Source organism: Cupressus sempervirens, chromosome 7, assembly GCF_028749045.1.
Source record: "Cupressus sempervirens isolate cs-2001-9-10 chromosome 7, ASM2874904v1, whole genome shotgun sequence".
NCBI lineage: Eukaryota > Viridiplantae > Streptophyta > Pinopsida > Cupressales > Cupressaceae > Cupressus > Cupressus sempervirens.
The window spans coordinates 228220237-228235115 of record NC_143124.1 but is presented as its reverse complement, the minus strand read 5'-3'; positions in this window follow the sequence as shown (position 1 = coordinate 228235115).

The window sequence follows — 14879 nt, the reverse complement described above, 5'->3', positions numbered from 1 at the left end:
CTGTAGCTTCTTGATAGCTAGAAGGCTCACTATCTACCAACTGACTAACTAATGCAACATAGTCATTGAACTTGGTTGGCTATCTGTGTTGTCTAGTACTCTTCCTAGGAGCTCCCACAAACTCCTGAGTATCCCTTTGTGTATCTGGAACCACATGGTTCCCGCTGCCAACTGTAGAGGATGAAATGTCAACCTCTAAGTCTTCTAGATGCATTTCCTATTGCACCTGTTGCTCCATACTCTGTGAATCTTCACTAACTGAGTCTATGCTCGCACTGGTAACTGTACTTGAGCTTTGTTGCCCTTGACTTGGTCTTGGAGCTTCTGTTGGCTGCTCACTCTGATCATCTGCTAGCAAATCTCTGGATCTCCTGAATGCCTTGTCCTCCATGAACTTGACATCCCATTTGACAATAATTCTTTTAGTCCCTAGAATGAAAATCCTGTATGCCTTTGAGGTCTCACTGTACCCAACAAAGTACCCCCTCTCTGCAGTCTAATCTAACTTTGTACGTGTATCTCTAGGAATATGGCAATATGCCAAACTCCTAAATATCCTGAAGTGACTAACATCTGGCTTCTTCCCTGTGAAAGCCTCCTTTGGTGTCATCTTCCCTAGCACCTTGTGTGGAACTCTATTCTAAATGTAGACTGTTGTATTGCACACCTCTGCCCATAAGTAACGAGGCATGTCCTGGTCATGTAGCATAGCTCTTGCTGCCTCCGATATAGAACGGTTCTTCCTCTCAGCAACTCCACTTTGTTGTGGATTGTAAGGAATAGTCCATTCTCTCTTGATTCCTTCTTTGGTGCAGAACTCCTGGAAGACATTTCCTTTGTACTCGCCTCCATTGTTTGACCGAAGAACCTTTATCTTCTTTCCTGTCGAGTTCTCCACAAGAGCCTTGATTTCTTGGAATCAAATGAAAACCTCATCCTTAGTCTTCAAGAAGTATATCCAGGTCTTTCTAGAGAAATTATCAATAAAAGTAACATAGTACTCATATCCTTTGAGAGATTTCGTCGACATTGGTCCACAAACATCTGAATTTACTAGATCAAGAACACCCTTAGATCTGGTGTCACTCCTTGGAAAAGATGCTTTCTCAAACTTCCCCAACACACATCCCTTACATACATCGTAATGCTCTGTGCTCACCTCTAGAACACCTGTCACCGTCTCACGAAGCAATCTAAGTGCTCCATGATGAATATGGCCCATCCTCCTATGCCATAGCTCTCCAAGATCTCTAGGATTACTGTTGCTCAAAAGTGCCTTAGGAGTATCAAACTGCAATCTATAAAGGCAACCACTCCTAACTCCAATAGCTATGGGTGATTTCCAATCCTTGTGCTTAATCAACACATTTGTCCCTCTAAAGAGTACATTATACCCCCTATCTTGAAGAACAGATACACAAATCAAATTCATACCTAAGCCTGGCACATATAAAACATCATGAAGTGGGATTATCTTTCCATTCTCCCTCTACAACTGAACAGTCCCTTTCCCAATAGGGATGAGTTTGGACAAGTTTCCCATAGAAATCTAGATATTGGTGTCCTCCTCCTTGTAACTGGAGAAGTACTCTCTAACTCCTATCATATGAAATGACGCCCCACTATCTATATACCAAACACACTGTGAGGTTGAGCTAACCATACAAGCTATGAGTGCAAACTCATCTTCCACTCTACTGGAGAGTTCTTCTGCACTTACTGAAGCTTCCACTTGCTTCTTACCCTTCTTCCTCTCTAGGAAATCACTAACATAGTGGCCAAACTAGTGACATCCAAAGCAATTGACCTTAGAAAGGTCCTTCTTCTTCTTTTCATTTTGTGAATTCGATCCTTTGCTAGATCCCTTCTTTGCTTTCCCGTTACCCGCTAGGGCAACATTCTCTTGTTCCACCTCATTTTTTTGTCTCTTGTTAGCCCCATTGGCAAGACTTAGTCTAAAATCCTCCTAAGTGAAATCAGTCCATAGTCGATCCCAACTTAGTAAAGTATCTCATCCACTGACAACTTGAACAAAGACACTCCATTGTTTAGTAAACTCATTTAGAGCTATTCTCACTAGCTCATCATCACTAGGGCTATCTCCAACAGCTGTTAACTCATCCTTGACAAGTCTAAGCCTGGTGAGGTAACTTGTGATGTCTTCTCCCTGATTCATTTGGGTATTCTTTAGCTTCTCTCTGAGAATCAACTTCCTATTGGTGGTAGCATTCTGGTATAGATTCAGAATGGCGTCCCACATATTCTTCGCCGTATCTAGCTCTGCAATATGTGGAACAATATGATCCTTGACACCATCAAGGATTATCCTCCTCACTTTGGCATCGTCCTTCCTATATGCTGCAAGTTGTGTTGCATCCGTTGGTACAGGTACAACACTGGTAGCATAATCCTTGATACCATTCTCTTCCAACAATAAAGAAATTTTGGCCTTCCAAACACCAAAATTTGAGGCACCATCCAATCTATCCTGATCTCTCAAACTAGCTAAAGCCATCTCAAGGGTTTAAAGCAATAATAAATTTAAAGAGATCAAAATTTCTTTCCTAGTGAAAAATCTCTACTACCCTTAACAATGCTCTGATACCATGTGAAAAATTTAACTATTGCAGTCACTGATTATTAATCTCCTATCATAAATGATTATTAAACTGCTGAAAATAAATTTTCAGCTAATATCGAAGAATAACACAACTGCAACTTCACTTATAAAATATGGAAAGAAATGCGCAACACAATGAACACAATATTTTCAGACAAATTGTCCCTGGAAAATCCCCTAAGGGAAAACCAGTTCTACAGATGAGAAATGATATTAAATTTCAGCAAATCAAGAGATACAAAATTCCTTGCCTCTTACTGGCAAAACTCCAACAACCTCCTAATTTATCCCGCTAATATTCCCTACTGCTATTCCCATGCTAACACTGTGCCCTTGCTAACACTGCAAGACTATTTGCTAACACTACAAACGTTTCTCCAAACTTCATGTTCTCCAAATGCACCCTAGACCCCCTTTTATACTACTCTCATTGGTAAAACAACGGCCAAGATTGATTTACAATCGAAGGTGGAGATATAAAACAACTTACCAACCCTAACAAAATTGGTTTCTAATTGCTTCTAAAAGAAGTCAATCATTTAATAAATAATTGTCCTTTCTCTAACCAATTTGTTAGCAAAAACAATTAGATACTAAATAATAGCATATGGACAAACAACTATCCAAGCTAACAAAACTAACAAATGAGTCATCTTACAGGAGATGAAATCACAACGCACAACTCAAATTTTAATCTTCAAATTGAGCTGTCTGATTTAAAATTGTTGCAACTTACTTTTGTTCATTCTTCTAGGTCTGCACTTTGAAAAATGTCTGTTTCTATGACAAAGTTGTGAATTAGAGCATATGAGGGAAACGCTTGAGGATACATTAATGGTATAAAGCACCCAATCATTTAAACAACATTACTAAGTGACGTGTGCATTACTAATACCTCGTCTCGATCAGATGGCGGTTGATACATTTCTAGTGTTTGAGATAATGGGCTCAAAGGGAATTATAGATTTGCATTAGGTTGTAGAAGGCACTGTAAAATTAAAATAAGCGAACTGCTCCAAGATCCCACATTTTCTCCCTGAACACATAACAAACGAATCCCTGTGTTTTCCTTCAGCTAGCTCCCACAAATGTTTCACCATACTGCTGAAATCAATTTGATGTGAAAAAAGAAAAGGTTCTACGAAACGCTCTACCTGCACTCTAAACTCTAGAGAATAAACTTCAAGCAACGGAATGAACATGCACCTTACATATTTTGCCATCTAATAAGCCCTCGTTTGCTAAACAATTTCGTATTCTTTTGCTGTGGGTTATACCGTGATTGAAGGATTGAAGCATTTTGCACAAGTAGTAGTATATGTTCAAAATAAATTATATAAAAGAAAGAAGAGGATTCGGCTCCAATAATTTATATTTGCTACAAATATATTAGACTCCTATATCCACAAACTATAATAACTTTTAATTTTAAGTTGCAGACCGACAAACAAATTGAAAAAATATAGTAGCTTTCATCTACTAAGCCACCGACCTAAGCCAGGAGGCGAGCTTAACAATAACAAACGAAAAACATGGACTAATTTATTCGTAAATCACTAAATTAAAGAAAGCGGACAGTATCAATAGAAAGAAGGAAGAACGATGAACTTCAAGGAGACTTGGCTTGCAAGTGATAAACAAATAGAGAACTCGCACCATTTTCATCAAAAGTAGCAGCACGGCAGCAATTGAACCAGAAACCAGCCATGGCTTGGAAAAGTAAGCACTTACGAACTCTCTCCACAGGATCTTCTACTTTCTCCCTGTGTACTTATTCAACACCATTCTCGCATCATTTATTACTTTTCACCATTCATAAGGCATCATCCATGAACCTAGAGAGTTGAAGAGGTCCGCCACTTGTTGATTGCTTCTAAGAAAGTTGTGAATCACCTCTGGCTTCCTTAACACAGCAACGTCCTCATCGTTGTCAATCAACTCATCCATAAGTAATACATATTGTGTCATTGGTCTGGGACAATACCTCCCTCTTGTGCTCACTTCCATTGCAATTAAATTGCTCAATACTAAATATAACTGTTGTGTTACCATCATTTCTGGCAAGTAGAGCGTCCCTGTTTTCTCATCAAATCTTTACCCATTCAATGGCTGAACCTATCTGTTCTGGTCAATTTTCAAAGGTCAATTTGTAAATGCCCATGCCTACACGTGTGAGCTCAGAAGCTGTTGGCAGCTTCACAAAGTCTAGCAGAATTATTTCGTCTGGGTTTGTATTCGAGGAGAGAGAGCCCAAATAATGTTTACAGCAATGTCCACAAATAGTCTTCACTGAATCAGCTCCACTTTTAATCCAGATCTGCACACGATTGTGAGATGAAAGGAATCTTGGCTGAGTATTTCTAGGGCTTATATTTGATGAAGGAAACCAAGGACACAGCTTACGCCAACGTCCACAAATGGCCAACTTCATCAAATCAATGCCCTTCCTCATGAAGTAGATTTGCATGTTGTTGCGCAAAGGCCACATTCGGTACGCTTCCTTATTTTTGTAGTCGTTAACATTACTGCCAACCAAACCGCGGTGGAGTGACATGAGAACACTGTTTGTGAGAAGGTGGAATCTGCCACCTAAATATATTGTGTCTGGTAAGACACTTGAGGACCAAGTCCGCTAATTCATCCAACTTTTGACCGGCGACTTCTGGAGAACCCATCTTGATTTGAAGGATGTCCTTCAGAATCCAGAGAGGGATTTGGTTTTCAAATAAAAGAAAATCACTCATTAATCCTTCCCTTATGGGACTTTGTAATTCGACATCAAAAACTGCATCATATCTCCATGAGAATTCTTTCTCTTCTCGTTCATAAATTTTAATAGTATCAATGCCACCTCTTAGATAATTGAGAAGAAATTCATAAATAAAGCCTGCATCCCTGGTGACCATCCACACTAATTCTATAGCAGCGCAGGAAATATGTTCACCATATAACCTCCTAATCTACTTGTCCTTCGGTAGCAGTTCGGCTTCGACAAATGACTTGATAGAAGTTTGCGGGTGATATTTCTGGATCCTGACTTGCATCCTTCGAACAGCCTCATCTTTCGAATTCTCCATGCTTTGCAGCTCCTCCTTCCCATGATGAAAAGGGCCGATGGAAACAAAACGTGGAGTGTACAAACGGTGGGAGTCTGGCAGTGATCTAGACATTCGGAAGATGAAAGCATCGGCTACATCGAGTATATCATCTTCTCTCAATCTACGATCAAACCTGACTTGAAATTATATTGCTGCTTGAATCGATCACTTCTATCTCTTGACTGGCCATTTAGATGTATTTACTAACTTGCTTCGATATTGAATTTGAGAATGGGCTAGTAGCAAGTATACTTAACAAGAAGGGTGCACACAAATGCACTTACTCATCATCAACTTCAAAGTTAAACAAGAGATTCAATGCGTCATATAAATAATAATAAAAATTATATTATATGAATAAACTACTCATTTCTACCAATTCTATTATAAGTTGAAATATTTAATTTAAAAAAATAAATTGTTGATTACTTAATTCAAACTACCAAAATATGTCATGTCCTCTTTTCAAATAATTAAAAAATAATAAGTTTTGCTAAGGTAGACAGGCTCAAAAAGTGAAGCCTCAGGAAAGGAGGTTAATCTTTGAAAAAAATCAATGGATTAATAAAAGAAAATTATTATTAAAATATGTATTATTGACCCTTTTTGGTTGTGAGTTAGGGTTATGCCCTCTTTTAAAGAAGTTTGGACGCATTTCAAGCTCATTCTAGAACTTGATTTTTGCTCATTGTTTTGTTGTTCTTCAGAAGCTACCAAACCTATGGAGAAGGAGACCCAAGGATAGGAGTTTGTAGGTTTCCAGGAAAGCTAAGGATAGGAGTTTAAGGCCACTCCATGTGCAAGCTCATGCAGAATTTTCCTTTCGGCTGAACAGTGCAAATTTGTGAGTTGTCAGGTGTGTTTCTTATAAGAGTTTGGTGTTTCCAGTTGAGTATTTTGTATCAATTTGGTTTGCTGCTGTATTGCAGACATTTAGATGTTAAAATATAGCTAGATACATGTATTGGATCATGATTATAATTTTGTGATAGATTATTAGGCTATTATGGTGTTTCTGGGCTATTTTGTGTTATTTTTGGGAGTTCGATGGCCATTGTTTTTGTCCTCCGTTTGGGAGCTATTGTGTGAATTCTATATAGATCTGAAAATGTCATTTTGTGGGACATTATGCCGGAAAAATTTCTATAAAAAGTATACTTTTAGATTTATTAATAATATGTGAAGTTATGAAGTTTTTGGCACTATCACGGGCATACCTAATTTAGGGTTTTATTGAGAAATTGGTTGATCTTTGAAATATTAGTTGTTTGATTTTAAAATCTGATCAGAGGCTTTAAATATCATATAAAATTAGAAAGGGGACATTTCAGTGGTATTAGAGCTATGATCTTGCTAGTCTGAGGGTTTGTAGAAGTTTGTATGCAACCAAGTGAAAGAAAAAAGAGATATTTGCAGCGAGGAAAGAATAATTATTTTTTATCAAACCTCCAATTAAAAATAAAAGTACAAAATCCAAGAAAGGAACAGGTATGGTTGACTCAGATGAGATGGCAAAGAAATTCTTCCAGGACATCTAGAATACTCAAAAGAAAATAGTGGATAGTTTGGCAAAAACTAGAGAGACTTTGCGGATATTGACAGAAAAAATACAAGGAGTTGTATCTACTAATGAGAAAGGGAGCACTTCAGAGGAGTCAAAAAATGTGAAACCGACACCTTCTAAATCAACAAAAACTATTTTTCTGTATGCAGCTGAGCCACCAGCACCAAATCTAACCCGTAGTCATGTGAAAGAGTTTACAAGTAACTTGATTGCATTAAGAGCTACTTACAATGGCTTAGATGATGACTTTCGCAGTTCGGTTCCTTTTAGAGAATATATGGATATGATGAACACTTTGATGCCCAAGCAAGAGTACATGAGGGAGCATGACATGAGTTGAAGAGAGCTCAAAAATAAAATAAGCAAGTTTACAGCACCTACTTTTGATGGAACAAATAAAATTTCAACTAGATCATAGCTACAAAAATTATAGACTTTCTTCACACTTAACCCCATGAAGGAGAGTGATTCCGTTCAATTTGCAAGTATACACTTTGAATATGCAGCCTATGATTGGTGGTATCATGGAATGACTACTCAAGGTCATGATCAAGTAACTACATTTGATCATTTCACTCAAAGAGTGATAGATAGATTTGACCTAAAGGATGATTAAGAGTAGTTAAAAAGAATTGTCAAAATTGAAGCAAACTAAATCAATTAATGAGTATATAGAAGAGTTTCAAAAAGTGGCTATTATGGTACCCGATATGAGTGAAAAGAGGATTGTTTATCTTTTCCTTGATGGGTTGGAAGATTCTGTTAAGGGTTTGGTTTAAACTTTCTCACCCTCAACCTTACAGGAAGCTATCAAAAGAAGTTTGTAACTTGAAACTTGTGTGCCTATGAAACTGGCCACAAATCAAAAACCCCCAAATCTTTGACAACATAAGTAGAATTTTCCAGCACTACCCCCAAAGAATGTGATAAATGTAGCTCAAAAAAGAAAGTAGATAAAGAGACCAGGAGTGAATTACGAAGGAAAAAGCTTTGTTTCACCTCTAGAGAACCATGGGTTCCAAGACACAGATGTTTGGGGAAAGGTCAAGTGCACTATACTAAAGTTTCTTAAGAATCTAATTTAGATGAGCATAAGGGATTTCATGACACTAAAGAGGAGGAAGAAGAAGAGAAAGAAAAAGTAATCAACAAGGATGGCACTTTAGCAGCCTTATCAGGAGTCCCAAGATACCATCCCTTTCAAATTCGAGGGGTACTAGCAAGGAAAAGGTTGACAGTTCTTCTTGATAGTGGGGCAACTCACAATTTTATTGATGAGGGATTTGTCATAAAAAGAGGGCTTAAAGAAAAAGATTTTGAGGGATTCAACATTACTATAGCTGATGAATTCACTATGCCTTGCACATGGGTGGTGAAATAACTCAAGATGATCTTAGGAGATTATGAACTATGTGATGACTTAAATGTTGTTGGCACTGGGGAGATAGATCTTGTATTGGGTGTTCAATGGTTGCACTCTAGTGGAGGCTATTACATGAACCATCAAACTATGGAGTTCAAATTTCATTCCAATGGGAAAGAAGTCTTATTGAGAGGTTTATCGAATGGAGCACCTAAGGTAGTCTCTACAAAGAGGATGGAGAGGACTTTTCGAAGAGGACAAGTAGCATGGGCAGCAGAAGTCATAATCCATCCAACAAGCTCTCCAAAGAATCAAGGTAATTTTCGTTTTGAAATTCAAAATATTCTTGATAACCATAGTATAGTTTTCAATGATTTTCCTCTAGGATTACCACCAGATAGAGGTTTTGAGCATGTTATAGAGCTAGAACAATGTGCCAAACCAGTTATAACAACTTCATACCACCATCCAAAAGGTTATAAGGAAGAAATAGAAAAAACTATTAAGGAACTCCTGGACATGGGATTCATAAGGCATAGCTCTAGTCCATTTGCATCATCTATAGTACTTGTCAAGAAAAAGGATGGTACAACGAGAATGTGTGTAGACTACAGGGCTTTAAACAAGAAGACCATAAAAAGTAGGTATCCCATACCATGCATAGATGAACTCATTAATGAGTTACATGGTGTTGTATATTTCTCAAAAATTGACTTAACATCAGGGTACCATCAAATCCACATGAGGAGGGAAGATGTGGAAAAGACCGCTTTCAGATGTCACTATGGGCACTTTGAATTTCTTGTTATGTCATTTGGTCTTACTAATGCACCAACAACATTCCAATCTTGAATGAATAAGGTATTCAGCTAGTATCTTCGAAAATTTGTTTTAGTATTTTTTGATGATATTCTAATTTACAGTAAAACATGGGAAGAGCATCTAAAGGACATAGACACGATTTTGGGAATTTTGGAGCAGCAATCCTTCTATGTTAAGCTATCTAAATGTGAGTTTTGTTTGAAAGAGATCCTATATTTGGGACATATTGTAAGTTCTAAAGGAGTACAGGTTGATCAATAAAAAATTCAAACAATTTTGGATTGGCCTCCACCCACTAATCTTACACAGTTGAGAGGTTTCTTCGGGTTGTGTAGCTACTATAGGATATTTGCAAAAGGATTTTCTCAACTTGTTGCCCCCTCGACTGATTTGACAAAGAAAGTAGCTTTTATTTGGATAGAAGAGGCACAAAAAATATTTGATAAGCTTAAGGAGGTAATGAGTTCATGCCCTGTGCTTGCAATTTTAGATTTCTCTTTACCTTTTGTTGTTGAATGTGATGCTTCTGGAGAAGGTATAGGGGCTGTCCTAACTCAAAGGGGAGATCCAATAGCATTTGAGAGTGGAAAATTAAATCAATCAGAGAAAGGTTACTCCATCTATAATAAGGAAATGTTGGCAATCGTGCATGCTCTTCATAAGTTTAGACAATATTTCTCCTAATGCAATCCAAAATCAAAGAAAAAAGAATGCTTAGGAAAAGATAAGTCTATGCTTCCCTCTCTACACATAATGAATTATAGTGCAAGCCCTTGCTTCATATTCCAAAGTTAAAAGGATAGTTTCCATTAAGCCAAAACCAATTGATTCGATAAGTGAAGAATCTCGCTACTATAGGAGATTATAAGTAAATTTTTATGTTCATTAGATTTATGAATCATCATATGGGTAGAAGTAAAATATTTTAAATAGTCATTGGTCTATAATCTAATTTATTACAAATCCAACCACTACAACCATTAGTTGTGAGTTATTTCATTCGTGTGGCACTGACGTTTGAATTTCTAAGTCTATATGATTGGATCTCTACCTTGAATGGAGTTCCTCATCTCATAATGGCTATTTTTGTCAAGTAATTTGTCTTCTCTATGTAATACTATAAAGTAGGAGGGTATGATCGGTTGGTTAGATTGAAGAAATTTTCTAACACTTCCTTCAAGCTTTACAACCTAACTAATCTGCACAAAAGACTTAATACCTAGCCCATCCACCAAATTACACAAAAATGAAAGAAAGTGGATTAGTGGAGGTTGTCAGATTCCCCATGGCTATGAAAGCACCATAATTGGTAAAGGAATGTACTGAAAGATACAATGCAGAGACAAAGTAGATATTTTTTCTTGACCAATCTATTATGCTTTCTATGAATAAGGAACTGATTCAACATACCTTTGAAACCCTAGTGATAGAAGAATATTGTGAAATCAAATTTTGCTCCTCTACATCAATGTTTAATAAGAAGAAGACTCTAAGGAGAGAAGACATGGTTTCAGACTCCTCATGGCAAAAAGAGTAAGATGGCAAGGACTCTTTTTGGAACTAACCTAAAGAGGGAAATCATGGATATCTTGACACTATTGCTAAGACTAAAAGGAAAGGAGGAGATTAAGGATTTCATTAAGCATCACTTCTTCTTGGTCCAAGTCATTTGTGTTCAATGACTGCAAATTGACTGGGCTCAGATTATATGTGATCTTTAGAGCTTGAGCTGTGGCTAAATTTAGCAACAACATTCGGGGAGTTCTTTATGTCATCAAATTTGATATATGCCTTAGCCACACAATATATGTAGCCTTGTCTTCCTAGTATAAAATATTTGATGAGAACACCAAGGTGTATGAATTCTACCTTCACCTAAAATTGTAGAGGATTTTTTAGGAGTATGTAAAGGTAAATGATGCCTTCATAATTAGATTATGTCAGGAATCACAAGGATGCCCTGAGAAAATATTTTCACTCGAAACTATATTAGTGGTTAGCCAGTTCAGGTGTTGTTTCACCCAATTTTCATCTTTCTCCTACCTAAGGGTTTGTTCATTTGATGGCTTCCCAAAGAGACTCCCTAGATATCCTTAGGATAAGGTAGTACTTGTTGAGTTGTGTAGACAAATACTAGAGGTAAATACCTTATGTTCTAATGTGAATAAGATAGTTGGGATTCCTTTTCCAATAGTGGTATGACCTTATTCTTGTGCCTCAAGATCTGATGCCCAAATTTTAGTTAAAGCCTTTGAGAGAAGAATTAAATTGATTAATTATGAGGTGATAAGACCCCAATATGACCTTGTTAACTTTGTAAAAGATCATCTAAAGCTAGGGCATGCTCATAGGCATGTTCTAGATATTGAAGACTATTTGGTTGGGTGTTATGATGAGTACCAAACTAGAGAAACTTACTAGTCCAGGTTGACTCTAGATGAGATTAATTTGTATAATGACAATGTTTATGTTAGTGATCTTGTAGATGATGGCTCTTATAAGCATGCCTCAACTTATGAGAAAATTAAGAACACTACTATAGTGTCAACTCTACCTAATGGCCTTGTTATCAACGCAATGGAAGTCCTAGTGCATGGTATCATCAAGAGGACATACAAATGGGTGTAATGGACTAGAGTGAGGAAGAAGAGAATTGGACCCACAAGTTCTACTATTGGAGTAGCTTCTAGAACTTCCCAATCATCTTGTTCTACATCCATTACTACTACTACATTAACATTAGGTGGACCAGCATAATTTGTTGGTAGAGGATGAGACTACCCTCATGAGAAGAATGTTCAAATCACTCCAACTGTGGAGGAGGATCTCTGCCAGATACTAGAAAGGTTAGAGATGAAGAGAAAGATAAATACAAAGAAAAGGAGAAGGAGAAGCTAGTAGCCAAGGCCTCCTCCCCTATACTATTCATCAACCTTGATGGTGACAATAACCCTCTAGATGTCCTAGAGAAGGAGGCATCTCAACAAGGTGACGCTCTTGCCTTCTCTATTAATAAAGCAATTTTGTTTCCTTTTCCTAGCCAAAGTAAGGTGACACCTCTAGTTATGAGGAAGATTTTTGATCCTAGAAAATTTTAATCAACATTCAATATCCTTTCAACTAAATCTTGGTTGGAAGAGGGTATTGATAAAATAAAAAAAATAGAGAATATGTGAGGAAAGTGCTCCATCTTAGGACCTTATTGTACAATCAACCTCAGCTTAGCCAATATCGAAGAAGGAAAAGAAGCAGAAGACTATAGAAGCATTAACCACAAATTCCTCTATTGGTCACATGTTAGTGGAGATTATAAAACTTTAGAAGGAGGGAAAATTTCATGAATTAACTCCTAATGATTTCTAGATTAGAATTGTTTACATAGGCATTCAAGTACATGATTCTATGGTCAACATCTAGAAATAAACAAATGTGAATATTGAGGAGAGACTAGAGGAGTTAAGCTTAGAGAAAGAGGTACTCAAAGCCTCAAATAAGGAGTTCATGGATTACATTAGAGCTGCACTTAGAAGTACCTCTACAATTACATTCAACCCAAGTGTAGAGGAGAACATAAATTTTCTACTTAAGCTACAATCAGAGAGGAAATTTGGTCAAATTGGTTGTGCCTGGATTTATGAGATGAAGGCCCAAGGTCCCTTTCTCATTGAGAAACTTGGGAATCTATTATTAGACACTTACATATTGAGAGAAGTGGTTTCAAACCACTAGACTTCAATGCACAAAGCATCATAGAGGCTAACAGGGAAATTTTCCCTATTACAAGAGGTGATTGACATGAAGGCTAATGTTGATGTGACCCACAGGATACTCAAATCAGGCCAAGAACTATTTCTTCATTGGAAGCAATTACTAGAATTAAAAATTGAGAGCATAGTGAAGTCTGAGCATGAGTTGAAGGATGTCTATGATTTAGTGAAGAAAGTAACAGACGAGGTATTTGAGCATTTAAAGGTTTTGCACAATGACTCATGTGTCACTAATAATGGTCAGTTGGTAGACATCAAAAAAATGAAGACTATGTTTTTGGCATTTGTTGAAGAGGTTACTAATCCATCAAATTTCTAGGTGACAAAGATTCTAGAACTCTTAGCAGTGGATTGTCTTCTAAAGTGTGCAATGGAGAATCTCCAATCGAATATCTTTAGAGTTGAAGAATTGATAGAAATGCATGATTATTAGACGATTAGAGACGAAAACATTCTCATTCCAAGTGTCCATGAGATAAAGAGTGTAACTAATGAAATGAAGGCATACAGAGCGAAGGTTCTAACTCCAAAGAAAAACTAATACTCTGACAAAGGATTACATTCTCCCTGTAAGATATGACAAGTGTTACCTCTTCTCTCACTCACTTCTTGACATTGTACCAATATTTGGCATTCTCCTCGTAGGCCAAAATTTTATAATGGATGACTAACCAGTCAATCCTATTTTTAAAATGTTCAAGTATGCTATGATTAAGTAATCACGAAATGTGACTGGCCAAATCTAAAAGGGCCTATAAATGTAACATTTTAAGAAATAAATAAGATTGGAAATTTTTTTGATGTGGGAAAACCCCTATAGCTAGGACTACTATGTGAGACTCTGGGTCCATATTTTAATTCTATCATTCATTTAATTCTAGTGTTAGTTCTTGTGTGGTGCTTGAAATTAAATATGATGTTAATGAAATCTATGGGATTGCAAATAAACTAGGATTTTTTTTCGGTGGTTATAATTTTTATTTCCTTCATTCACAGTGTTATCTAATTTCCTCCATTCTATGCAAATTAGTGCATGTGCATTTTCATTGTTATGTGAGAAATTCTAGTTTTGGTTGATGTAAGCTACTGAGTAGGAAACAAATCATTGTTGTGAAATCTCAATAACTTTTCCAATTTGGATATTTCTTAGTTGATCATACTTTCTCTCCTTATACAGTATGCATTTTTAGTTAGTCTTGCATTGTTGCATCTTGTATTTAGTAGATTGGATAGACTGCATTTAGGTGTTAGAACTTAAAGTGACTCATGTGTCTTCAAAATTGTGAAATTCTATGAGTCATTATCAAAAACTTGTTTGGATTGTTTAAAGTTTTGGGCAATCTAGCCATACCTCTTATGCTCTCTGGTTAAGAGCACATGCTTAAATCTTGCTAATCTAATAAAAACAATATTCATTGCAAATCTTTTCATATAAGCGAGCTGTACTTTTTCAATTCAGGGGTCCTTGATAGAACACCTACATTGACACATTTTGTTGCTAACTACTTTTTACTTCACTACATTTGGCACTTTAAGAGTTAGGGAATAAACCAAATCAAAGAAGACAAATTGTTAACCAATAGTTTGTGGCGACTCTACTAGGGATGCAAAATCAGAATCTCTAATTTACATCTTTCCTAGTTTT